At 43.3% G+C, this 24825-nt stretch overlaps 1 long non-coding RNA gene across 1 annotated transcript in view; it reads left to right on the top strand.

The window, feature by feature from the left end:
• The first annotated feature begins 283 nt into the window (after positions 1-283).
• Positions 284-24825, top strand: part of LOC149974407 (uncharacterized) — a 43301-nt gene continuing 18759 nt past the window's right edge. The window contains exons 1-2 of the long non-coding RNA XR_016489348.1: positions 284-353; positions 702-763. This is a non-coding gene — a long non-coding RNA (uncharacterized LOC149974407). The remainder of the gene's footprint in view (positions 354-701; positions 764-24825) is intronic.

Below are 24825 nucleotides of genomic sequence, written 5' to 3'. Positions count from 1 at the left end.
TATCATTGGAAGATTGACCATAAGAGACTACATTTACCCGGTGTCCCGCCCGGTGTCCTTCCATTTCTTCAGAATTTAAAGTAAACTGCCACGATGGATTTTATCGTCGATAGATATGTGAAAAACACCTTGAGGATTGATTCTAAACATCGTTTGCCATGTTTCTGTCGATATTATGGAGTTAATTTGGAAAAAAGTTTGCGTTTTAATTACTTTTTTTTTTTTTTTTCCTTACCCAAACGTGATGAACAAAACGGAGCGGTTTCTCCTACACAAATAAACATTTTTGTAAAAACGGAACATTTGCTATCTAACAGTGTCTCCTCATTGAAAACATCTGAAGTTCTTCAAAGGTAAATGATTTTATTTGAATGCTTTTATGGTTTTTGTGGAAAATGTTGCATGCTAAATGCTAGGCTTAATGCAATGCTAGGCTATCAATACTCTTACACAAATGCTTGTTTAGCTATGGTTCAAAAGCATATTTTGAAAATCTGAGATGACAGTGTTGTTAACAAAAGGCTAAGCTTGAGAGCAAATATATTCATTTCATTTCATTTGCCATTTTCATGAATAGTTAAAGTTGTGTTATGCTAATGAGCTTGCTGATAGATTTACACAATCCTGGACACAGGGGTTTTTTCGTAGCTAAACGTGACGCAGAAAACGAAGCGATTTGTCCTAAACAAATAATCTTTCAGGAAAAACTGAACATTTGCTATCTGAGAGTCTCCTCATTGAAAACATCTGAAGTTCTTCAAAGGTAAATTATTTTATTTGAATGCTTTTCTGTTTTTTTGTGTAAATGTTACCTGCTGAATGCTAATGCTAAATGCTACGCTAAATGCTACGTTAGCCATCAATACTGTTACACAAATGCTTGTTTTGCAATGGTTGAGAAGCATATTTTGAAAATCTGAGATGACAGAGGCTAAGCTTGAGAGCAAATAGATTCATTTAATTTCATTTGCGATTTTCATGAATAGTTAACGTTGTGTTATGGTAATGAGCTTGAGTCTGTATTCACGATCCCGGATCCGGGATGGGGAGATCAGAGAGGTTAACATAACGCACCAATGTAAACTGCGATTTTAGGATATAAATATGAACTTTATTGAAGAAACCATACATGTATTGTGTAGCATGAAGTCCTATGAGTGTCATCTGATGAAGATCATAAAGGTTAGTAATTCATTTTATCTCTATTTCTGCTTTTTGTGACTCCTCTCTTTGGCTGGAAAAATGGCTGTATTTTTCTGTGACTAGGAGCTGACCTAACATAATCGCATGCTTTCATCGTAAAGTATTTTTGAAATCGGACACTGTGGTGGAATTAACAACATCTTTATCTTAAAAATGGTGTAAAATACTTTTATGGTGTAAATGGTGTAAAATACTCATGAATTTTATTCATGAGATTTCTGTTGTTTGAATTTGGTCCAATCGATCCAGTTAACAGGATCTTAGGTGAGTACATGGAGAGCTAGATCTGTAAGACATTTTGAAGAAAGTTTTTTTTTTTATAAATGTTTTTGAAAAATGAATATTTAAAGAGCAGAAATAAGGTTGTCGAGGTAACTGAGGTAATATGTACAGTTAAAGTCAGAAGTTTGCATACACTTAGGTTTGAGTCAATAACACTTGTTTTTCAACCACTCCACACATTTCTTGTTAACAAACTATAGTATTGGCAAGTCAGTTAGGACGTCTACTTTGTGCATGACACAAGTCATTTTTACAACAATTGTTTACAGACAGATTATTTCACTTATAATTCACTGTATCACAATTCCAGTGGGTCTGTAGTTTACATACACTAAGTTGACTGTGAATTTAAACAGCTTGGAAAATTCCAGAAAATTATGTCATGGCTTTAGAAGCTTCTGATAAATTATGTCAATTAGCCTGAGTCATTTGGAGGTGTACCTGTGGATGCATTTCAAGGCCTACCTTCAAACTCAGTACATCTTTGCTGAACATACTGGAAAATTCAAAAGAAATCAGCCAAGACCTCAGTAAAAAACATTGTAGACCTGCAGAAGTCTGGTTCATCCTTGGATGCAATTTCCAAACACCTGAAGGTACCATGCTCATCTGTAGAAACAATAGTACGCAAGTATAAACACCATGGGACCAAGCAGCCGTCATACCGCTCAGGAAGGAGACACATTCTGTCTCCTAGAGATGAGCGTACTTTGGTGCGAAAAGCACAAATCAATCTCAGAACAACAGCAAAATACCTTGTGAAGATGCTGTAGGAAACAGGTACAAAATTATCTATATCCACAGTTAATTGAGTCCTAAAACGACATAACCTGAAAGGTCTCTCAGCAAGAAAGAAGCCACTGCTCCAAAACCACCATAAAAGAGCCAGACTACGGTTTGCAACTGCACATGGGGACAAAGATTGTACTTTTGGGAGAAATGTCCTCTGGTCTGATGAAACAAAAATATAACTGTTTGGCCATAGTGACCATCTTTGTGTTTGGAGGTAACAGGGGGAGACTTCCAAGCTGAAGAACAACATCCCAACCATGAAGCACGGGGGTGGCAGCATCATGTTGTGGGGGTGCTTTGCTAAAGGAGGGCCTGGTGCACTTCACAAAATAGATGGCATCATGAGGCGGAAAATTATGTGGATATATTGAAGCAACATCTCAAGACATCAGTCAGGAAGTTAAAGCTTGGTCGCAAATGGGTCTTCCAAATGGGCAATGACCCCAAGCATACTTCCAAAGTTGGGGCAAAATGGCTTAAGGACAACAAAGTCAAGGTATTGGAGTGGCCATCACAAAGCCCTGACCGCAATCCTATAGAGAAGTTGTGGGCAGAACTGAAAAAGCGTGAGCGAACAAGGAGGCTGACATACCTGGTCAGTTACACTAGCTTTGTCAGGATAAATGGGACAATATTCACCTAACTTATTGTGGGAATATTGCAGAAGGCCACCTGAAACGTTTGACACAAGTTAAACAATTTAAAGGCAATGCTGCCAAATAGTAATTGAGTGTACGTAAACTTCTGACCCACCGGGAATGTGAAAGAAATTAAAGCTCAAATAAATCATTCCCTCTACTATTATTCTAACATTTCACATTGTTAAAATAAAGTGGTGATCGTAACTGACCTAAAACAGGGAATTTTTAATTGGATTAAATGTCAGGAATTGTGAAAAACTGAGTTTAAATGTATTTGGCTAAGGAGTATGTAATCCTCCGACTGTACAGTCTTGGCCTAAAGTTTTGAGAATTACACAAATATTAATTTTCACAAAGCCTGCTGCCTCAGTTTGTATGATGGAAATGTATACTCCAGAATGTTATGAAGAGTGATCAGATGAATTGCAATTAATTGGTAAGTCCCTATTTGCCATGCAAATGAACTGAATCCCCCAAAAAACATTTCCACTGCATTTCAGCCCTGCCACAAAAGGACCAGCTGACACCATGTCAGTGATTCTCTCTTTAATAACCTCTTTGGGCTGCAATCCCGTTAACGGGATGTTATGACAACAGCCAGTGAAAGTGCCGGCGCCAAATTCAAAACAACATAAGTCTCATAATTAAAATTCCTCAAACATACATGTATTTTATAACGTTTTAAAGGTAGTCTTGTTGTTAATCCCACCACAGTGTCCGATTTCAAATATGCTTTTCAGCGAAAGCACCACAAACGATTATGTTAGGTCACCACCAAACAACAATAAACACAGCCATTTTTCCAGCCAAAGAGAGGAGTCCCAAAAAGCACAAATAGAGATAAAATGAATCACTAACCTTTGATGATCTTCATCAGATTACACTCATAGGACTTCATGTTACACAATACATGTATGTTTTGTTTGATACAGTTCATATTTATATATAAAAAAAATCTCAGTATACATTGGCGCGTTACGTTCACTAGTTCCAAAAACATCCAGTGATTTTGCATAGCCACATCGATTCAACAGAAATACTCATCATAAATGTAGATGATAATACAAGTTATACACATGGAATTATAGATAACCCTCTCCTTAATGCAACCGCTGTGTCAGATTTAAAAAAACTTTACAGAAATAGCAAACCATGCCATAATCTGAGACGGCGCTCAGAACAATTGTCAAATTAGCTGCCATTTTGGAGTCAAAATAAACCACAAATTACATGATAAATATTCCCTTACCTTTGATGACCTTCATCAGAATATACTCCCAGGTCCACAATAAATACTTGATTTGTTCGATAATGTCCATTATTTATGTCCAATTAGCTACTTTTGTTAGCGTGTTTGGTACATTTATCCAAACGCTGGTGCTGGTCGACCGTTTCTTCGGACAAAAACTTCAAAAAGTTATATTACAGGTCGAAAAAACATTTCAAACTAAGTACAGAATCAATCATTAGAATGTTTTAATCAATAATCTTCATTAAAGTTCCAACCTGAGAATTCCTTTGTGTCTTGAGGAGGAACGGAACGCAGGAAGATATTATGTGCTATGCGCGTGACCTGGAACTGGCTGACTGCCAGACACATTCTGCTCTTATTCAGTCCCACAACACAGTAGAAGCCTCATTCAAATTTCTATAAACGGTTGACATCTAGTGAAATCTCTAGGAAGTGAATCTTCATTCATATCTAACAGAGATTTCAATAGGGAATGGTTTGAAAATATACCAACCTCAGATTTCTCACTTCCTGTTTGGATTCCTTCTCAGGTTTTTGCCTGCCATATGAGTTCTGTTATACTCACAGACATCATTCAAACAGTTTCAGAAACGTCATAATGTTTTCTATCCAATACTAATACTACTATGCATATATTAGCAACTGAGACTGAGAAGCAGGCCATTTTCTCTGGGCACCTCTGGGCACCTTTCATCCAAGCTACTCAATAGTGCCCCTTCAGCCGTAAGAAGTTTTAACACAGGTGTGAGTGTTGACGAGGACAAGGCTGGAGATCACTCTGTCATGCTGATTGAGTTTGAATAACAGACTGGAAGCTTCAAAAGGAGGGTGGTGCTTAGAATCATTGTTCTTCCTCTGTCAAACATGGTTGCCTGCAAGGAAACACGTGCCGTCATCATTGCTTTGCACAAAAAGGGCTTCACAGGCAAGGATATTGCTGCCAGTAAGATTGCACCTAAATCAACCATTTATCGGATCATCAAGAACTTCAAGGAGAGCGGTTCAATTGTTGTGAAGAAGGCTTCAGGGCGCCAAAGAAAGTCCAGCAAGTGCCAGGACCGTCTCCTAAAGTTGATTCCGCAGCGGGATCGGGGCACCATCAGTACAGAGCTTGCTCTGGAATGGCAGCATGCAGGTGTGAGTGCATCTGCACACACAGTGAGGAGAAGACTTTTGGAGGATGGCCTGGTGTCAAGAAGGGCAGCAAAGAAGATATTTTGCTCTAGGAAAAACATCAAGGACAGACTGATATTCTGCAAAAGGTATAGGGATTGGACTGCTGAGGACTGGGGTAAAGTCATTTTCTCTGACGAATCCCCTTTCTGATTGTTTGGGGCATCCGCAAAAAAGCTTGTCCGGAGAAGACAAGGTGAGCGCTACCATCAGTCCTGTGTCATGCCAACAGTAAAGCATCCTGAGACCATTCATGTGTGGGGTTGCTTCTCAGCCAAGGGAGTGGGTGGTCACAATTTTGCCTAAGAACACAGCCATGAATAAAGAATGGTACCAACACATCCTCTGAGAGCAACTTCTCCCAACCATCCAGGAACAGTTTGGTGATGAACAATGCCTTTTCCAGCATGATGGAGCACCTTGCCATAAGGCAAAAGTGATAACTAAGTGGCTCGGGGAACAAAACATCAATATTTTGGGTCCATGGCCAGGAAACTCCCCAGACTTTAGTCCCATTGAAAACTTGTGGTCAACCCTCAAAAGGTGGGTGGACAAACAAAACCCCACAAATTCTGACAAACTCCAAGAATTGATTATGCAAAAATGGGCTGCCATCAGTCAGGATGTGGCCCAGAAGTTAATTGACAGCAAGCCAGGGTGGATTGCAGAGGTCTTGAAAAAGAAGGGTCAAATATTGACTCTTTACATCAACTTCATGTAATTGTCAATGAAAGCCTTTGACACTTATGAAATGCTTCTAATTATACTTCAGTATTCCATAGTAACATCTGACAAAAATATATAAAGACACTGAAGCAGCAAACTTTGTGGAAATTAGCATTTGTGTCATTCTCAAAACGTTTGGCCACGACTGTAGGTAGATGTAAAGTATCTTTGCAGAGATAATAAACAGAGAGTAGGAGCAGCGTAAACATGGCGGTGGGGGGGTAAATGAAAAATAGTCTAGGTAGCCATTTGATTAGTTGTTCAGGAGTCTTATGAATTGGGGGTTGAAGCTGTTCAGAAGCCTTTTCGACCTAGACTTCGTGCTCCGGCACCGCTTCCCGTGCAGTAGCAGAGAGAACAGTCTATGACTAGGGTGGCTGAAGTTTTTGACCATTTTTAGGGCCTTCTGGTATAGAGTTCCTGGATATCAGGAAACAATCATGTACTGGGCCGTACACACTACCCTCTGTAGTGCCTTGCGGTTGGAGGCCGAGCAGTTGCCATACCAGGCAGTGATGCAACCAGTCAGGACGGTGCAGGATGGTGCAGCTGCAGAACTTTTTGAGGATCTGCGTAATTATGCTACATCTTTTCTCCTAATTGTGAATAGGTGTTGTCATGCGCTCCTCACGACTGTCTTAGTGTGTTTGGACCATGATAGTTCATTTGTGATGTGCACACCAAGGATCTTGAAGGTCTCAACCTGTTCACTACAGCCCTGTCGATGAGAATGGGGGCGTGCTCGGCCTTCCTTTTTCTGTGGTACACAATCATCTTTTTTTGTCTTGATCACCTTGAGGGAGAGGTTGTTATTCTGGCACCATACTGCCAGGTCTCTGACCTCCTCTCTATAGGCTGTCTCATCGTTGTCGGTGATCAGGCCTTCCACTGTTGTGTCGTCAGCAAACTTAATAATGGTGTTGGAGTCGTGCTTGGCCGTGCAGTGATTGGTGAACAAAGAGTACAGGAGGGGACTGAGTATGCACCCCTGAGGGTCCCCCGTGTTGAGGATCAGCGTGGCAGATATGTTGTTACCTCCAGTACAGTACTTACCACCTGGGGGTGTTCCATCAGGAAGTACAGGATACAGTTGCAGAGGGAGGTGTTTAGTCCAAGGGTCCTTAGCTTACTAATGAGCTTTGAGGGCACTATCGTGTTGAATGCTGAGCTGTTGTCAATGAATAGCATTCTCATCTAGGTGTTCCTTTTGTCCAGGTGGGAAAGGGCAGTGTGGATCTGTGGATCTTTTGGGATGGTATGCAAATTGGAGTGGATCTAGTTATTCTGGGATAATGGTGTTGATGTAAGCCATGACCAGCCTTTCAAAGCACTTCATGGCTATAGACGTGAGTGCTACGGGTCGGTAGTCATTTAGGCAGCTTACCTTAGTGTTCTTGGGCTCAGGGACAATGTCAGTCTGCTTGTAACATGTCGATATTACAGACTCGGTCAGGGACATGTTGAAAAATACATGTCAGTTGTTTAGCGCATGCTCGGAGTACACGTCCTGGTAATTCGTCTGGCCCTGCGGCCTTGTGAATGTTGACCTATTTTAAGGTCTTACTCACATCGGCTACGGAGAGCGTGATCCCACAGTCGTCCAGAACAGCTGATGCTCTCATGCATGCTTCAGTGTTGCTTGCCTCAAAGAAAGCATAGTAATTAAGTAATTTAGCTCGTCTGGTAGGCTCGTGTCTCTGGGCAGCTCGCGGCTGTGCTACCCTTTGTAGTCCGTAATAGTTTGCAAGTCTTGCCACATCTAACGTGCGTCACAGCCGGTGTAGTATGATTCATTCTTAGTCCTGTATTGACGCTTTGCCTGTTTGATGGTTTTTCGGGGGGCACAGCGGGATGTCTTATAAGCGTCTCTGTTACATTCCCGCTCCTACAAAGCGGCAGCTCTACCCTTTAGCTCAGTGTGGATGTTGCCTGTAATCCATGGCTTCTGGTTGGTTATGTACTTATAGTCACTGTGGGGACAACGCCATTGATGCACTAGCCCTAACCTTAAGTTTAGACCAAAAATAACATTTTTGTTTTCATACATTTTTATAATATCTCCAAATTTGACTTTGTAGCTGGCCCATCTAGCGGATACCGCTCAGTTCTTCTACAATAAATGTCAACCTGCCACACACACTCCTTCACCTGGGTACAGATCTAGAATGGCTCATTCAGGCAACATCAAAGAAACACTTCACAAAAATCCTCCCCAGTGAATATAACTTAGCAAGCTCTGTTGCAGAATAGTAAACAGGCAGACAGAGCGGGAAGGAGAAAGTGAGAGGGAGACAGAGCTTGACTGAGAATGAGAGATAGAGAGAGGGAGAAAGAGAGATAGAGAGAGACGGAGTGAGTCCCGACACTAACCCCAAATAACATTCTTTCTGACCGTCTGGATTTATATAAGATCTACCTTCTATTGGCTGTGGTCTGTAATGAGAGAATACATCAGCCTGGAGAGAGGGAGGATAGGAGAAGAAGAAGAGGAATAAAAGGAGAACAAAGCAGAGAAGTGGAGGGGAGAAGGGTAGAGAAAAGGGAAAGAGGAAGCGAGCGAGAGGGAAAGTTAAATTAAAAGAGGTGAGATGCCTAGTGCCAGTAGTCCTCAGGATACATTGAGAAAATTCCTCCAGCTCACATCTCTCAAGATCTTCTCCCCATCTAGTATATTTATTTGTGTTTTTGAGATGTGGTGTGTCTTGAGATGTGGTGTGTTTTGCTGTTTTGATTTATTGAATTATCATGTTGTGAGTTGTTTGTTTGTGAATGAGAACCTGGTCTTAACCCTTTGACGCGTACTATCACATATTTGTGATCATTGTTGAGTGGTCCCAGCCGCGTACCATCGCAAATTTGTGATTGGAACAGTAGCATCGAAACGTATGATGCAACAAAAGCATCTAAACACCATTGTTGTCTGAACATCTAAATAACTTTTTGTACTGATGGAAAATAAAGGTCTTAAAATGTATTCTTCAATTTCACCTTTTATTGTATAAGATCAATGCAAACTTCATCATCCAAGTATTACACAGAACACATCCACAGTCAAAATCATCCAATAAACCAGTCTAAATAACAGGTTGCACTGATAAAAAAATTAAAATAACTTTGCGACCTAACAGCTAGTCTTGTTTACAATGTACCATATCTCTGGTGAGCACAAGGGACTAATGTAATATTGTTTAAAAAAGAGATACGTGTCAGCTAAGCTAATAGCTGTTAAATTCTTTATGATGGCAGCCATGTTTGTTTAGGTTTGACAAGCTAAACTCCCTAATCCCAAAATGGCATTCACTATAATGCCACATTCAAAACTGGGAACTCTGAAATCTCAGAGTTCCGACTTCCAATTTCCAACTTCAGTACGTTCAAAATAACTGAACTCTGGAAAAAACGAGCTCGAACAGGGAAAAATCACATTGAACGGTCATCCAACTCGGGAACTCTGGCCTCTTTCTAGAGCTCCAACATTCCAACCTGATGATCACATAGCGAGAAAGCTAAACAGGGTTGCCAGATTTGGATTAAAAACATTTTAGAGGGGTTTGTTGGGGGTATTCAAGTCCACGGGGGAAGGAATTGTGGTGGGTGATTTGATGGAGGAAATATTACTATGATGGGTTTTTTGATTAATAAAATGGGGGGAAAACACAGGAGAAGTTTAAGTTAAATACAAATAAAACCCCTGGAAAGGGTGTCTGACCTAGCAACTTTGAGTAACTGTCACATTGGTAGGAAGGGATCGGGAGACAGGAGCAGGAATGCGTAATAGTTTTTATTTCTTTACCCAAATTACAGCATGCCGTGTAAAGGCACAGGGACAAAGACCAAACACGTATACAACACACAGGGTTGAAACCCAATGAAAAGAGCAAGGAGTACCTTGAATAAACAGCACAAGCGCACAATGATTAACACACGGGACGAGACCCGTAATCATCTGCTCAATCTACAATGGCACAAACGGCAAAATATACACAGGTACTGCCACGAACATTGTAACAATGGTTAACCAAGGACACACTTATACAGTTACTAATCACTGGGAATAGGGGCCAGTGACACCGTCCTCAAGGACGTTCACAGGGACACAGTGCAGGTCTATCAGCACCCGATGCAGCTGCTGAAGTTGCGATATCGTCGGACGGGCTAGTTGCAGCTGCCAAAGTTGCAGCGGCCAAAGTTGCAGCGGCGTCGGACGGACCAGTAGCGTCAGACGGACCGGTTGTGGCGGCGATGGATGGGCCAGTTGCAGTTGGAGAATTTACGGCGTTGTTGGGACGGGCCATTCCCGCTGTCTCCCTCAATGGTCAATTACGCTATCACGTTGGTATAAAGTGATCGGGATACAGGAAAGAGTAATATTTACCCAAATTACAGCATGCCATGTAAAGGCACGGGGACGAAAACCAAACAAACACGTACGCAAAACACAGGGTTGAAACCTAAACAAAAGAGCGAGGAGTACCTCTGTTACGTACACCTCTAGGAAGAGGGAAGGCAACAAACACCCTGCTACACTCAACTCCCCATGGAGTGAAAGATGAATGGGACTGTAGGTGCGGCTAAGGATTACAAACGGCAGAGAATTTACCATTTACAGGGAATTTATTCCGTCACATGGTAATTTTGGGAAAAGGGGGATGGGCGAAATCAAAGCAAAGAAAGTAAAAGTTAGAGTCCCCTCTCCTACCTACCCACAACTTACCTAACTAGCACTACCTGGCGCACTAACCTAAATACAGGGGATGGTCCGCCCAGGTCTTACCTAGTGTGCATTGACAAAGTACATTCTAGGGGTATAGGTATGCCCGCAGGCCTCTTGCCTAAGCACTCCCAAGGTGCCGTCCCCTTCCCCCCTGGGAACAAATGAAACAGAATAATACAAACATAAGTAAACAATTTTAATAATCAAAAACACTGCGTTCTATGGGGACACACATACCTTAGAAGCAGCGGCTACAAATACTTAAAAAAAACTGTCTCTGAGCAACAACCAACACAGGGCATAACCATCAGCTCTATCTCAGCAACAACCAACACAGAACATACTAATAAGCTCTGTCTGCGCAACAAACACAGAACATAACCATCAGCTCTCTCCTAACAAAGGAACACTGGCTTTTCTAGTGTCAGAAGGAGTCGGTAATTGAAGAAAGCTGTGTCTTCTGACGAGAGGGTGGGGTCAGATCTCCAATCATCGATGGGGCCAACCAATCAGCTGCTTAGAATTTCAGGAAGCCATCCTGAAACACACACATACAATCAAAACCACAACACAGAAACTGGGGAAAGAAACAACCTTTAATAAATACACCGGGGTGAGACCCGTAACATATTACTATGTAGAAAATAGTAAAAATAAAGAAAAACCTTTGAATGGGTAATTGAGCCCAAGCTTTTGACTGGTGCTGTATACTATATTTGTTTATTTTTCACTGGGTGCTGCAGCACCCCCAGCAGCCTTACTTCCCGCAGTTTGGGACAGGATCTCTTGGAACACAGTGCACTGGAGTCACTAGCCTTATTCTATATTAGGCAAAAGTCCGTCCTCTCTGTCTTCCGTGACCCAGAAACCAATATGCGGTTGCAATATGTAGGAATGTGTCAATTTGTCATTAGGTAAACAGAGGAGATTCCTCCTCTCCTTGATTGCCTCCTTTGTTTCCATGTTTCCTTTCCTCTGGGGTGGCAGGTCGCCGACTGCTTAAGAGCGGGGGGCCAGTAACCAATTTGTCGCTGGTTTGATTCCCCAAGCCAGCAAGGTGGAAAAATATGCTCTTCTGCCCTTGAGCAAGGCAGTTCATCCCCAACAGCAACTGCTCCCCAGTTTATAATCGTGTCAATTAAAGCAGCCCCCCGTACTTCTCTGATTCAGAGGAGTTGGGTTAAATGCATTCATTTGAGAAACTCACTAGGTATTCTCCTCGATTACCTTTCACCTTTTTCAGAAGGAGGTGAGGAGAGGATGGAGGGGACGCAAGGAAAGGAGGAGAGGATCAAGGAAATCCAATTAAGATTCTCTGACTGACAGTTCCATGGCCTCACTGTTCTCATCATGGCACGTTTCCTTGTGTGAAAAGATGCTTCACTGCCCAGAACCAGATTTTCATTCTACTCATAGTTACACAGCTTCGTTAACTGCTCCATTCTAATTGGTCAGAAGGGTGTTGATTAATGTCAGAGGGACACACGGTTGTAAAAAAATAACACCTTTAAGGGGTTATCGGTCTCAGGACGCTTATTATCACCATCAGGGTTTATTCCTCACATAACCCCCCCTCCACACGTGCACACACACACTCCCATATCCTTCCCCCACCAGAGAAGAAATTGTAAATAATATTCGTTTTTGGTGTTTATTTACCAATCAAAGCTTGATAGCAGTCGTTAAGCAGCACACACAGTTCACACACATATAAAGACAAACAGCAGTCAACACACATGTATCCTGTTACGTGAGACAGCAGTGGCCTCAAAGCACTGAAGCATACTGTAATCACAGAGATCATGCAGAAGTCATATGTTGTGTACACTGAGCAGAGAAATGGTCCTGAGATTTACCCCTGGTCTCTGGAGAAAGGCCCCTTAACAATTGTCCCAATCATCCCAAGGTCAGGGTTGTTTCTCACTGCATTACTATCAATCCATCTCTCCTCGCGCGCATGTATGCCTCTTTCCCCTACTCAGACATCAGGAGGCTCCAGCAAGTGAATCAAGAACAGCAGAAACTTTTATAACGCCATGGGTTTCCTGGATTGTCTATCATCCCCACGATAAATTGTAACCTAGTGGGATATAGAGGCTAAGAGTAAGAACACACACACACACACACACACACACACACACACACACACACACACACACACACACACACACACACACACACACACACACACACACACACACACACACACACACACACACACACAAACCACCAGCTGGGAGGGGACTCAGTGCAGCAAAGCCCAGTGCAGTACGACACCTTAAAATATTAATGATGATGTCCACCGGCCATCTTCACATTTCCCAGGCAGAGAGCAAGCCAGTCAGCATTTATTAGAGCTTAGCGTCACAATCACAGCTTGTTGTGTCCCATCAGTCGCACTGGACCGGGCTAGGAACAGAGGGGATACCATGCACAGAGACTCATAAAAACCATTGTAGGATGGCAGGCCTCCACATCCCTCTGACATCTCAACGACTGGCCCTAACCGGACCAGATGATATGTTCACTGATAATACATTCAATTATTGCTTTTGGGTGATAGGGAAGTGGGAAGAATAGAAGGGGCTCGAAAGCAAACATCATCTGGTAGGGAACTAGAGTAACTGTTTAGGTATTTATTTTGTCACAGAGATTGCAGTTGGAGTGCAAACTTAGCTGGTAACGTAGAGAACTGCGATAACTGTTTGGACTGTACACACACATAGCACATATGTTACTGTCAAAACCACCAGTTTTCTCATATATCAAGAAGAATTGCCTTCATCTTTACCACCATAACTGGTTCTGCAATTATAACTGCTACAACTGCTTCTGTGCAGTTCTGCATTTCTCTAGGACTTTAGGCTACACATTCCTTGTGGATGGGGCGAGTTACCCCCATACAAGTTTCAGACATCTGAACAATACTGTTTCTATGAGGGACGGCAGGGTGTGCGTGTGTTTTCCTCAGTATCACTGTTATTTCTGCCTCCTCATGACCTCATTCTCCATCATACACCAGCTCAAATGGGAAAACACTGGTTTACATGAAGCCCCAATGATTAATAGCAAATCATATCACCCCCAAAATACAAACCTTAATAGCTTTTTGGGGATATATCTTCCAAAAAGGGAAAGATGGTGTTGTGTTACCCCCATGCCATGTAATCCTCCCCCTGCTAAGATCTTAACAAATATAGATCAGCGCTTTACCTGCAGACTTATACCTCCATTGCATCAGATCTCCCTGAATAAAAACCCATGGTATCTGATATTAGATTATTAGGATATGATAAGAATATGGAGGATAAGATATCACACACTGCCAAAGTTAAAAAGGAATATGATATAACTTCAAATCGCCACCATCCTCACTGTGTAGTAGCCGGCACACTCACGCAGGCACACACACGTACAAATACAAGTACATGCAGTACATAAACACTCCTCTGACATGGATCCTGGACGTTACATTCTCTAAGTTGTGAGTGTGCATGTACTTGTATTTGTATGTGTGTGTGCCTGCGTGAGTGTGCCTGCTGCACACACAGTGAGGATGGTGGCGACAGTTAGTGGAGCTAAGATAAAGAAAATACCACTGAGAGAGCCTGTAGCTTATTAATGGTGTGTCGCTGAAAAGTTGATACTGTACTGTATGTGTTGAACAGTTTTATAACGTCTTTGGTTTTATGGTTCTTTGTAACTATTAGAATAGATAATTTTACTGAATGAGTACAATATTTCTGTTTAATATGCAAGCCTAATTCTTCTCATGTTTGCTTTGTTTTTACTTCTGTAAATCACTTTACTTCATTATTATTTCATAGCTTGATACTTTATGCACACATAATAAGGCTGGTACTTGTGATGTACTCCTTCAAAAACATGACAATACATTTTTTTGCAATGAATGTATTTCTAAAAAGATAAATAAAATTGCTGCAGAGAAGAAATATCTAATGGGCACACATTTTCCAAGATAATTGCTCAGGTTGCTTCGGAGTGTTGTCTCTCTCAAACTGAGAGCACACCTTAAGTGGTTCCTGTTGAGATTAGCATGTAAATGCGGTAACAGTGAGTGAGACCCTAATCCCACTGGGCAGAAGAGAGGTATCCCACAAGATCTGTCACCTGCTGATGATGAGTCACTGGCGACCTTTCGCTTCTACAGAGGTACAGTTGAAGTTGTAAGATTACATACCCCTGAGCCAAATACATTTAAACTCCGTTTTTCACAATTCCTGACATTTAATCCTAGTAAAAAATTCCCTGTTTTAGGTCAGTTAGCATCACCACTTTATTTTAAGAATATGACATTTCAGAATAATAGTAGAGAGAATGATTTATTTCAGCTTTTATTTCTTTCATCACATTCCCAGTGGGTCAGAAGTTTACATACACTCAATTAGTATTTGGTAGCATTGCCTTTAAATGGTTTAACTTGGGTCAAATGTTTCAGGTAGCCTTCCTCACCATCTTAAATAAGCATGCCCCATTCAATTTTTTTTTAACCAGGAACAAATATAGCCCTTGTTTCCAGACCTGACTGCCCTTGACCAGCACAAAAATATCCTGTGGCGTTCTGCATTAGCATCAAATAGCCCCCGTAATATGCAACTTTTCAGGGAAGTTAGGAACCAATATACAATGGCAGTTAGGAAAGCTAAGGCTAGCTTTTTCAAGCAGGAATTTGCATCCTGTAGCACAAACTCAAAAAAGTTCTGGGAAACTGTAAAGTCCATGGAGAATAAGAGCACCTCCTCCCAGCTGCCCACTGCACTGAGGCTAGGAAACACTGTCACTACCAATAAATCCATAGTAATTAAGAATTTAAAGAAGCATTTTTCCACGGCTGGCCATGCTTTCCACCTGGCTACTCCTACTCCGGTCAACAGCCCTGCACCCCCCACAGCAACTCGCCCAAGCCTCCCCTATTTCTCCTTCACCCAAATCCAGATAGCTGATGTTCTGAAAGAGCTGTAAAATCTGGACCCCTACAAATCAGCAGGGCTAGACAATCTGTACCCTCTCTTTTTTGGAGTTTTTTGGATATAAAGAGGGACTTCATCGAACAAAACAAACATTTATTGTGTAGCTGGGACTCTTGTGACTGCAACCAGAAGAATATCTTCAAAGGTAAGTGATTAATTTTATCGCTATTTCTGACTTTCATGACTCCTCTACTTGGTTGGAAAATGTTTGTATGCTTTTGTATGCGGGATGCTGTCCTCAGACAATCGTATGGTATGCCTTCGCCAAAAAGCCTTTCCAAAATCTGACAAAGCGGCTGGATAAACAAGAAGTTCATCTTTAAGCCGATGTATAACACGTGTATTTTTATGAATTTTTATTATGACTATTTCTGTATTTTGAATTTGGCGCTCTGCAATTTCACCCGGATGTTGTCGAGGTGGGTCGCTAGCTGCACACCTGCGCCAGAGAGGCTATGCAATCTGGTTTCAGAGCTGGTCATGGGTGCACCTCAGCCACGCTCAAGGTCCTAAATGATATCATAACCACCATCGATAACAGACATTACTGGGCAGCCGTATTCATCGAACTGGCCAAGGCTTTCGACTCTGTCAATCACCACATTCTCATCGGCAGACTCAACAGCCTTAATTTCTCAAATGATTGCCTCGCCTGGTTCACCAACTACTTCTCTGATAGAGTTCAGTGTGTCAAATCTGAGGGCCTGTTGCCACAATTCTCGGGCCGACTCTCTTCTCTGTATAAATCAATGATGTCGCTTTTGTTGCTGGTGATTCTCTGATCCACCTCTACGCAGACGACACCATTCTGTATACAGTTGAAGTCGGAAGTTTACATACACCTTAGCCTAATACATTTAATCTCAATTCCTGAGATTTAATCCTAGAAAAATGTCCTGTCTTAGGTCAGTTAGGATCACCACTTTATTTTAAGAATGTGAAATGTCAGAATAATAGTAGAGAGAATGAATTATTTCAGATTTTATTTATTTCATCACATTACCAGTGGGTCAGAAGTTTACATACTCTAAATTAGTATATGGTAGCATTGACTTTCAACTGTTTAACTTGGGTCAAACATTTCGGGTGGCCTTCCACAAGCTTCCCACAATATGTTGGGTGAATTTTGGCACATTCCTCCTGGCAGAGGTGGTGCAACTGAGTCAGGTTTGCAGGCCTCCTTGCTTGCAAACACTGTTTCAGTTCTGCCCACACATTTTCTATGGGATTGAGGTCACGGCTTTGTGATGGCCACTCCAATACCTTGACTTTGTTGTCCTTAAGACATTTTGCCACAACTTTGGAAGTATACCTGGATTTATTGTACATTTGGAAGACCCATTTGCGACCAAGCTTTAACTTCCTGACTGATGTCTTGAGATGTTGCTTCAATATATCCACATAGTTTTCTGCCTCATGATGCCATCTATTTTGTGAAGTGCACCAGTCCCTCCTGCAGCAAAAAGCACCCCCACAACATGATGCTGCCACCCTCGTGCTTCACGGTTGAGATGGTATTCTTCGGCTTGCAAGCCTCCCCCTTTGTCCTCCAAACATAACGATGGTCATTATGGCCAAACAATTATATTTTTGTTTCATCAGACCAGAGGACATTTCTCCAAAAAGTACGATAATTGTCCCCATCTGCAGTTGCAAACCGTAGTCTGGCTTTTTTATGGTGGTTATGGAGCAGTGGCTTCTTCCTTGCTGAGAGACCTTTCAGGTTATGTCGATATAGGACTCGTTTTACTGTGGATATAAATACTTTTGTACCTGTTTCCTCCAGCATCTTCACAAGGCCCTTTGCTGTCGTTCTGGGATTGATTTGCACTTTTCGCACCAAAGTACGTTCATCTCTAGGAGACAGAAAGCGTCTCCTTCCTGAACGGTATGACGGCTGCGTTGTCCCATGGTGTTTATACTTGTGTACGTTTATACTTCAGGCGTTTGGAAATTGCTCCCAGGGATGAACCAGACTTATGGAGGTCTACAATGTTTTTTTCTGATGTCTTAGCGGATTTCTTTTGATTTTCCCATGATGTCCAGCAAAGAGGCACTGAGTTTGAAGGTATGCCTTGTAATACATACACAGGTACACCTCCAATTGACTCAAATGATGACAATTAGCCTACCAGAAGCCTCTAAAGCCATTACATACTTTTCTGGAATTTTAAAGGCACAGTCAACTTAGTGTATGTAAACCTCTGACCCACTGGAATTGTGATACAGTGAATTATAAGCAAAATAATCTGTCTGTAAACAATTTTTGGAATTTACTTGTGTCATGTACAAAGTAGATGTCCTAACCGACTCTCCAAAACTATAGTATGTTTACAAGAAATTTGTGGAGTGGTTGAAAAATGAGTTTTAATGACTCCTAAGTGTATGTACACTTCCGACTTCAACTATCTGTCTGGCAGGAGACCCACTGTCACGTTCTGAACTTAGTTCTTTTGTTATGTATTTGTTTTAGTATGGTCAGGGTGTGAGTTGGGTGGGTTGTCTATGTTAGTTTTTCTATGATTTGCTATTTCTATGTTTGGCCTGGTATGGTTCTCAATCAGAGGCACCGCACAAAACTGTTTCGGTTTCATTTAGTTCTCTTTGTTGTTTTATTATTTAATGTTCTGAGTTATAAATAAATATAATGAACACTTACCACGCTGCGCATTGGTCCTCCGATCCTTCTTACTACTCCTCCTCAGAAGAGGAGGACGAGAATCGTTACAGAATCACCCACCACCAAAGGACCAAGCAGCGTGGTAACAGCAGCAGCAGCGATCTCAGGAATCCTGGACATGGGAGGAGATCCTGGACGGCAAAGGACCCTGGGCACAGGCTGGGGAATATCGCCGCCCCAAGGCAGAGCTGGAGGCAGCGAAAGCTGGGAGGCGGCGGTATGAGGAGGCAGCACAGCAGCGCGGCTGGAAGCCTGAGAGGCAGCCCCAAAAATGTATTGGCTGGGGGCACACGGGGAGTGTGGCGAAGTCAGGTAGGAGACCTGCGCCAACTCCCCGTGCTCACCGTGGAGAGAGAGGGACTGGGCAGGCACCGTGTTATGCCGTGATGCGCACAGTGTCCCCAGTGCGCAGGCATAGCCTGGTGCGGTACATAGCAGCGCCTCGTATCGTCCGGGCTAGGTTGGGCATCGAGCCAGGTGCCATGAAGCCGGCTCAGGGCATCTGGTCTCCAGTGCGTCTCCTCGGGCCGGGATACATGGCACCAGCCCTACGCATGGTGTCCCCGGTTCGCCAGCACAGCCAGGTGCGGGCTATTCCACCTCGCCGTATTGGCCTGGCTACGGGGAGCATTCAGCCAAGTAGGGTTGGGCAGGCTCGGTGCTCGGGACCTCCAGTGCGCCTTCATGGTCCGGTCTATCTGGTGCCACCTCCTCGCACTAGCCCTCCGATGGCAGCCCCCCGCACCAGGCTGTCTCTCCATCTCCTCCCTACAGGTGCTCCCGCCTGTCCAGCGCTGCCAGAGCCTTCCTCCTGCCCAGCACTGCCAGAGTCTCCCGTCTGTCCTGAGCTGCCAGAGTCTCCCGTCTGTCCTGAGCTGCCAGAGTCTCCCGTCTGTCCCAAGCTGCCAGAGTCTCCCGTCTGCCAGGAGCTGCCAGAGCCGCCAGTCAGCCAGGAGCTGCCAGAGCCGCCAGTCAGCCAGGAGCTGCCAGAGCCGCCAGTCAGCCAGGAGCTGCCAGAGACGCCAGTCTGCCAGGAGCTGCCAGAGCCGTCGGTCAGCCAGGAGCTGCCAGAATCGCCCTTCATTCTAGAGCTGCCGGATTCTCCCGCCTGTCTGGTGCTGCCGGAATCTCCCGTCCGTCCGGTGATGCCGGAATCTCCCATCCATTCGGGACCCGTGGCTTGGTTCCCCAGTCCGAGGTCGGCGGCGAGGGTCGCCGCTCTTAAGAGGCCACGGAGGCGGGTAAAAGAGGCGGAGAAAGACTACGGTGGAGTGAGGTCCACGTCCCACGCCAGAGCCGCCACTGCGAACAGACACCCACCCAGACCCTCCCCTATTGGTTCAGCTTTTGTGGCCGGAGTCCGCACCTTTGGGAGGGGGGGGGGGGTACTGTCACGTTCTGACCTTAGTTCTTTTGTTATGTCTTTGGTTTAGTAAGGTCAGGGCGTGAGTTGGGTGGGTTGTCTATTTATCTGTCTATTTGTCTATCTATTTCTATTGTGTTTCGTGGTGATTATTTTTTGTTCTGTGTTTTATGTATGCACCGTACAGGACTGTTTTGTTTTCATTTCATTCTCTTTGTTTTATTTAGTGTTCTGAGTTATAAATAAATATAATGAACACTTACCACGCTGCGCATTGGTCCTCCGATCCTTCTTACTACTCCTCCTCAGAAGAGGAGGACGAGAATCGTTACACCACCCCGTACACCTGAAACACATGGTGAACTAATACTTGCATGCACTCATACACACATCAAGTCTATCTAAGGGGGAGACAGAAGAACACCAGCTCACTCAACCATGTAACAGGACGTATTTAGCGACAGCGTACTTACCCACAATGCAGGTTTCTCAGATAGACTTATCCTCAATATCTGCTATTTTCTGACTAAGGGGTATTAATTCTTACATTCATTCTAACAGGCATGATGGGTGACTGGGAGACAGAGAATGAGCATAGAGACACTGCAGAGTGCGTCGCGTCGACATAAACAAACATTGCTCATCCATATATTTATATACATATTTCTATTTAATCCCTTTACATTTGTGTGTATAAGGTAGTCGTTGTGGAACTGTCAGATTATTTCTTAGATATTACTGCACTGTGGGAACTAGAAGCACAAGCATTTCGCTACACTCACATTAACATATGCTAACCATGTGTATGTGACCATTACAATTTGATTTGATTTGATTGGGCTGACTCATGAATCTCTACTATGTGGTGACATGACTGGGCGTCTCAGGCTCTGCACACTCCTGAATTGCAGGTGGTGTGGAGAGGATCTGTGTGTGCACAACATGCTCGCACTACTGGTGTGCCCCTTGGCTTGGTTCTAGGCCCTCTCCTCTTTTCTCTTTACACCAGGTGTTTGCCCACCACCTCAATCTCAATCTCGACAGAATGGAGCTGCCCTTCCTCCGGGGCAGACCCGGCGCCAGGATAAAGTGACTTAGGGGGCAGTTGAAATTGCCAAGGGGGCAACATTTGATGGGGTTCTTGCATTGTCATTATATTGAATTCAGCTTATATAATCACGCTATAAACATAAAGTTCAAATGCCGAGACTCAGAGATCATTGAGTGCTTTTTAAATCTGTAGTCTAGTATCTCTGCTGCACTGCATCAGCACAATGGACAGCCCCCAACAGCAATGCCGTTTAGATGGGCAATTACCCTATTACAAACAGCCTATGTGTAAGGAACGATGCTGGAGACGAGAAGCAGGTACAGGGAGTGAACATTTAATAACCATGGACAGGAACAGAATACGGACAGCATCTGTACAGGTGAAATGGAAACAACAACAATGCTGATAAAGGGAAGGCAATCCAAACGTGAAGGAGTCCAGGTGTGTCCAATGAGCACCGATGCGCGTAATGATGGTGACAGGTGTGCGTAATGAAAAGCTACCTGGCGCCCTTGATCGCCAGAGAGGGAGCAGGCGTGAAACTATGTGAATGCAGCAATGAAAACCAATAGGGTACCAAGAAAACCAAAATAGAATGCAGCCTATATATTTCTATGATGAAACATATCGATATCCCATATCGATAGATACGCTAAAGAGGTCAATCGAACCCGACCAAAACAATGGAATTGCCATTGAAATGCGTTGGGGAAACGGGCAAGGGTGAAAGACCCTGAATCTCTTCATTGCCCGCAGTCAAAATGTGCTTACATTTATATGTGCATTTCACACTATGTTGAGGTAAAAATCTGAGTATCTTCACCAATCAACTGCATTACAGTTAAAAACAACTTTGACTACCACCACTGATTTCTGTAGGCTAGCTATGCTACCCAGTTTATACAAACTGGAGTTAGCGTTTAGCAGTCACTTCTTCTAAACTTGAAAAGGGACAACTTGTAAATGTTAAGCAGTGAAATCAGCCAAATATACTCAAATCGGACATAAGTTATCACACTGGGGGGGATGTTAGATTACATAAATCATCACGTATGTGACGAATATCCACTTTGTTATGTCAGATTTGTTGAATGTGTGCCAATCTGCTCAATGGTACGTCTGCATTCCATTGACTCCTTTACCCAATCTATACAGAGGGGTGTCATTTGTGTTCTTGCATTGTAATTATATTGAATTATGCTTATATCATGCTATACCACAATAAACATACAAGTTCAAAAATGCTTTTGACCAAGAAGTGACAGGATCAATGACACAAAATCTCCGCTCTGTCAGCACCATGGACAGAGCCCGACACAATTGTTTCAATCTTATTTTTCAAAAGAGTTGCAGCTTCCTTGATGCTCTGTGAAACTTCCTAAGTAATCAATCATTCCATTCATGAGTTCTCTCATGTAGCTGTGGACGCCCCAAAAAAGTCAGGATCATCAGGATCATTGCAGGATCATTGCAGGATATCAAATAGGGACCATTTGTCCCTATTGGAGCCAGAGCAGGTGATTATCTGTCTGCAAAAACTTGCGAGCAACATTAAACTCAGCTTCAACCAAATCTTTTTTGCATAGATCCAACAGTGTCTTCATCTTTTTCACATCTAGAAAGTAATGGCTCTCTGGGTCAAGGGCACACAGGGCCTCCACCAGTTGGCTGTTGTGTTTGCTAAACATTGGATGCTGGACTGTCGTTCTGACAGTTCACCAATGACAGCATCCAATGTGCTGAAGAACAGTATTTTACACTCAGTGTCTTCTCCTTTGTCATGATGGCCTCCTGTACTGTGCAGTGGATATAGTTTCACATTCAGTACGGTCCTTGGTCCCATCTACCTTCAGTGTGTACCAAGAATCTCTGATTTCATTATCTATTTTCTTAGTGACAATTTCACTCATGAGCGCTATGAATATCGTGTGAAGTGGATGTGGCATTGTAGGGTAAGGTGCTAAACACCTTGACGAGTTCCTTGTCTTTTCAGAGACTATATTCCATCATAGACAGAAAAGTTCCACTGGCCCCCTCCCCTCTTGACTCTATCGCATCCAATGTCCCAGTCAGTAGTTGCTGGTTTGAAACAAGTGTAACTGGTAGGAAATACCTGTTTTTGTAGGGTTTTCCTCAGATCAGCCTTGGGAGGTTGAGCAACAAACAGAGATGTGTCCCTGTTGCGCAACAAATTGAACCTCACCACAGTACGAAGTAGTTGTGACACCTATCCTAAGAGTTTGAAGTGGAAAGTTAAGAATAAGTCATTATTTACAGCCCCTCAGAATATGCGGTTAATAGCATAAAGCATCCACCTGCAGTACATCCCAGTAACTTAGACAGGTTAGGCCCCCTACCCCAAGGCGATAGTAAAAAAAAAAGACAGTTCTGCTTTAAAATAATGAAAATATATTGTCTGTTTTAGACAACAACACAACAGGCACAATTTCACAGTTTGCAGAATAGTGTACTTTGCCCTACCTCACGTGCAAGTGTAGTCTAGCTTGAAGACAACCAATGAAAACATAGCAATAGAACCTAGCAGTAGTACAGCATTTACACTATATGGTTTATACAAAAGTATGTAGACACCCCTTCAAATTAGTGGATTCGGCTTTTTCAGTCACACCCATTTCTGACAGGCGTATAAAATTGAGCACATAGCCATTCAACCTCCATAGACAAACATTGGCAGTAGAATGGCCTTACTGAGAGCGCAGTGATTTTCAACATGGCACCGTCATAGGTTGCCACCTTTCCAATGAGTCAGTTAGTCAAATTTCTGCCCTGCTAGAGCTGCCACGGTCAACTGTAAGGGTTGTTATTGTGAAGTGGAAATGTCTAGGAGCAGCAACGGATCAGTTGCAAAGTGCTAGGCCACACAAGCTCACAGAATGGGACTGCAGAGTGCTGAAGCTGGTAGCATGTAAAAGTAGTCTGTCCCCGGTTGCAACACTTACTACCGAGTTCCAAACTGCCTCTGGAAGCAACGTAAGAACAAGAACTGCTTGCCGGGAGCATCATGAAGTTGGTTTCCATGGCCGAGCAGCAGCACGCAAGCCTAAGATCACCATGTGCAATACCAAGCGTCGGCTGGAGTGGTGTAAAAGCTTGCCGCCATTGGACTGGAGCAGTGGGTACGCGTTCTCCGGAGTGATGAATAATGCTTCACAATCTGGCAGTCCGACGAATGCATCTGGGTTTGGCTGATGCCAGGAGAACGCTACCTGCCCCAATGCATAGTGCTGACTGTAAAGTTTGGTGGATGAGCAATAATGGTCTGTGGCTGTTTTTCATGGTTCAGGTTCCTTAGTTCCAGTGGAGGAAAATCTTAACGCTAGAGCATGCAATGACATTCTAAATGATTCTGTGCTTCCAACTTTATCGCAAAAGTTTGGGCATGACAATGCCCCCGTGCACAAAGCGAGGTCCATACAGAAATGGTTTGTCAAGATCGGTGTGGAAGAATTTGACTGGCCTGCACAGAGCCCTGACCTCAACCCCATCAAACGCCTTTGGGATGAATTGGAACGCCGACTGCATGCCAGGAATAATCAACCAACATCAGTGCCTGATCTCACTAATGCTCTTGTGGCTGAATGGACATAAACATAAAGTCCAATTACTTCCACCGCAAGTCTTTGATGCAATTGAACTCACGGCAATCCCAAAGGAAAAAATGGGTCAGTCGTTGGTATGGAACGATCCTCTTCCAGAACTAATACGCCCTCTTTCTCCAACGTTACTCCAAAGTAAGTTACTTTATGAATTTGGCTCCTCTCTACTCGTTATCAACTCTCTCCTCCTTTTGCATCACACCTGCTCGTACACTCACTCGTGCCACCTCTCCCCAGGACCTTTTAGAGCCGGCCATGACGTCACCTGGCTCCTAGTAGTCTTGGAAAGTCCCCACACAAGGAACTCCACACAAGGAATCCTCTCTACTCGTTATCAACT

Source organism: Oncorhynchus mykiss, chromosome 20 (genome assembly GCF_057628025.1).
Source record: "Oncorhynchus mykiss isolate SJ-2025 chromosome 20, ASM5762802v1, whole genome shotgun sequence".
NCBI classification, from domain to species: Eukaryota; Metazoa; Chordata; class Actinopteri; order Salmoniformes; family Salmonidae; genus Oncorhynchus; species Oncorhynchus mykiss.
Note: the sequence above shows the minus strand (reverse complement) of the source record. Positions and strands in the feature narration are given on the sequence as shown.